The sequence below is a fragment of the Impatiens glandulifera genome, chromosome 1 (assembly GCF_907164915.1).
Source record: "Impatiens glandulifera chromosome 1, dImpGla2.1, whole genome shotgun sequence".
Lineage (NCBI taxonomy): Eukaryota > Viridiplantae > Streptophyta > Magnoliopsida > Ericales > Balsaminaceae > Impatiens > Impatiens glandulifera.
Window position 1 is genome coordinate 1,825,986 of NC_061862.1, and position 3,441 is coordinate 1,829,426.

Sequence of the window (3,441 nt, forward strand, 5' to 3'; positions counted from 1 at the left end):
ACGATTGGGCATCCCCTGGGCTAGGAAAATTGAGAGATAATTCTACAATAAAATAAAAATAAAAATTCCTCATCTGTGAAATCCTCCAATCCATTTTCTCCTAGTTGAACCTTAAATTTCCGTTGATGGCAGAAGATTTTGTTGGTCAAATCCTAAATTGTAGACAATGCGGCCGAAATCTCCCTTAATCGAACACTAAATCGTTATCCTTGTTAACGAATAATATTAACAGACTTGAAAAAGAAAGGTCTGTTCTATATATCAATGTAAGTTGTTTTTATTTATTTTTTATAATGTTTATACTATTAAATTACATTTTTTTATAGAGGAAATAATTAGTTTCATTGTAGAGATTTCATGCTTCAATAAAATTTGTTATTAAATTACTAGAGTAAAGATCATAATTATTTTTAGAGAAAGGTTAGAGAGAATTTGAAAGAGAGAATAGAAAAGAGAATGATGTGCCACAATTTGATTGGTTGTAAAAATCTTTCTCTTCTCTCTCCACACGTTTTTTTTTCTTTTTTCCGTCAATGAGGTGATGCCACGTCATTACTTCTCTCGTTCTCTCCTCCAAATTCTCTCTCTTAAAAATTCGATCAAAACTCATTTGATTGAATGACATAAACATCGTCTAATTAAAGATTTACATGTGATTTAAAAAGGTAATGAGAGTTGAGATGAGTTTTGAACTTTAGTCACTATGGATGTTCAAAATATCAACATATCTACTCTATTTATCTTTATTATCTCCTTCCATAAATTAGAAAGAAATATCTTGTTGAAGGTGAAAAAATAGAAAAATGGAATCTCATAATATTATTGTTAGGAGTTGGATAATTTTGTTGTTATTAATAGTATTTAATTGGTTATAAAAATTATTCTACAAATGTGTTTCAATTTAAAAAGTAAAAACTTTTTAGGAATTTGATCCTAACATACTAATTGTGTAGGTATGAAATATGTTCAAATATTGAAATGACTAATTGATGGCTAAAAAACAATAAGAGAATGAGAATATGAATGAGATTGATAAATGTGGAGAATAGAATGTATAAATGGAGCAATTGAAGATGAAAGGGGAAAGGACGTGCCCTTCGCGTGTTGCCTATGTTTGGTTGTTCGTAGGTCACTTACAAAACGATGCGACTCTCCTTTATTTTTTTTAAACTTCTTTAGGCATACAATGAGTGTCGAGGAAAGTTATAAAACGTGTGACTCTCTTTTATCAAATTGTCTGTCATAATTGTGATCCTAAGTCTTCCGGTCATGCGTTTTTTTTAGGTTCGATTTGGTCAAGAAATGACCAAGATATTCACTCCCCAAAATCAAAGAAAATGAGAGGGGGCTTCTCATAGTCTACTCAAAGGAGGATAAGTTGTTCAAAATGCGTGTATGCGTTTGGGACACGTCTTGCATAGGCCTGGGCCGCCTACTTTCTCCATGTAAGGGTTGAATGCTCGCATATATTCACATGGGTCCAGGATCTACACTTGGGCTAAAGTCCTACCTTCGTCGATTGCATCTAGGCTCGAACCTTGACCGCATCTTGGGATTGAGTTTGAATTCCATGCATGAGTTCCAGTCCCTCAAACCCTTGTTGTACCCTCAACTGCATCGTTGACTACACCCTATACCTCTAACCAACCCGCCTCGAAGATGTTAGAGGATTCTGTCGGTTGCTCGCCGCCGATGATTTTCTGATTAACTCCGATTCAATTTTTTCTAAATACCTACAAAATAAATAAATTAACTTTAATAATTGATAAATTCATCATATTTATCAACTTATTATTTTTTATACTTTGAGTTTTATTTAAAATATATTCCAAAATTAATTATTTTTGGAATCCGATCGATACAAATCTTTTCAAAAATAATTATTTGCAATGAATTAGTATATGAATTTTAACAAAATTATTTATTAGCTTGGACAATTTTAAATAAATTAGGGAGTAAAATTGAGTGTCTACAATTATTATATTTTTATTTAAATAATACAAATTAGCTCACAATTTAACAATTTATAGAGTTTGTTTGATATTAATTTTTTTATACTTTTGTTTAGAAAATTTTGGTCTATAAAAATTTGAGTTTTAAATTAGTTTAATCATTAAAATATTTTTTTACTTGAAATTTAAATTTAATAAAAATAAATAAATATATTTAATATTTTAATTGATTAACAAGTGCTATTATGATTAGAAAGTAGTAAAAGGGAGAATTTATTAAAAAAAAACATATTGAACGAGCTCTAATTGTTTAAATTATAGGGGAGGCCCAAACCAATATTATTTATAATATAAATGGGCTATACATAGTAGGTGAAACAGTACCAAGGTCATGGACTCGATTCCATCTGAAAGCATTTTGAGTTGAAGCCTTAATTCAAAATAAAAATTGTCTGTCATAGTTATGACCCTCAAGCCTCCGATCATGCGACTTTTTTGGGGTTGATTTGGTCGAGAAATGACCAAAATTATTAACTCCCCGAAATAAAAAAAATGAGAGGGGGCTTCTCGTCGTATACGCAAAGGAGGACAAGTTGTTCAAAACGCGCGTCTATGTTCGGGATTCGTCTTGCATAGGCTTGTCCGCCTACTTGCGTCCATGTAGGGGCCTACTTGCGTCCAGGGGCCTAAACATAGGCTTGCGCTAATGATTTTTTTTAGGTTTGTGTTTGAAAAACTTTGATCTATCCAAATTTGGGTTTTAATTAGTTTAATCATTAAAATGTGTTTTTACTTAAAATTTAATTAAAAAATATATATATTTTAGTTGATTAATAAGTGCTATTTTGATTAGAAAATTAGTAAATGGGAGAATTTATAAAAAAAACTAGCTTTATTTATTTAAATGAAAGGGAGGCCCAAGACAAATGGGCTTTTCATTGTACGTTTATGTAATTTAAATTCTGTGAAGCAATATAATACCTAGGGTTTTTCTTCCCGTATCTTCTCCGTCGCGAAAAGTTATGCTTAAATTCACGTACATTAGGATGCCCAACTGCAGATCAATCATGTTCGATTTCTTCTATCTTTCTCTCCGTCTAAGATATCCTCATCTTTGCGTTAGATCTCTTCACATACGATAGAAGGATTTCGATTTTCTTAGATTCGTTTCTTCTGCATTTTACAAGTTTTTCAGGCAGGCTAGGCTATGATGACTAAAGTTATACCATCAAACTATGAAGACTCAATGTGATTTCTTTGATTAATTCATAACTAATATCTCTGAGCCTTTCAATTTTGCAACATCTCTTATTTTGGTTTTCTCAATCTGCTTCTGCATCATATTATTGTTTTCAATCCGTTTGACGTCTTCTTGTAAAATAGCAAATTAGAGTCTCTGAAGCACTAATCTTTCAGAGTGTTTACAGCGCTGTAAGCCAATGCATTCAAAAGTTCTTATATTGATTTTTGTTTTGATAAATTTCTTATA

The 3,441-nt window shown here is 31.2% G+C and overlaps 1 non-coding gene across 1 annotated transcript; it reads left to right on the plus strand.

Annotated features, from left to right (window-relative positions):
- Positions 1-3,154: 3,154 nt before the first annotated feature.
- On the plus strand, positions 3,155-3,241 carry LOC124923195. The gene has a single exon (XR_007098202.1). It is a non-coding gene; the product is annotated as a small nucleolar RNA snoR116 (small nucleolar RNA).
- The last annotated feature ends 200 nt before the right edge of the window (positions 3,242-3,441 follow it).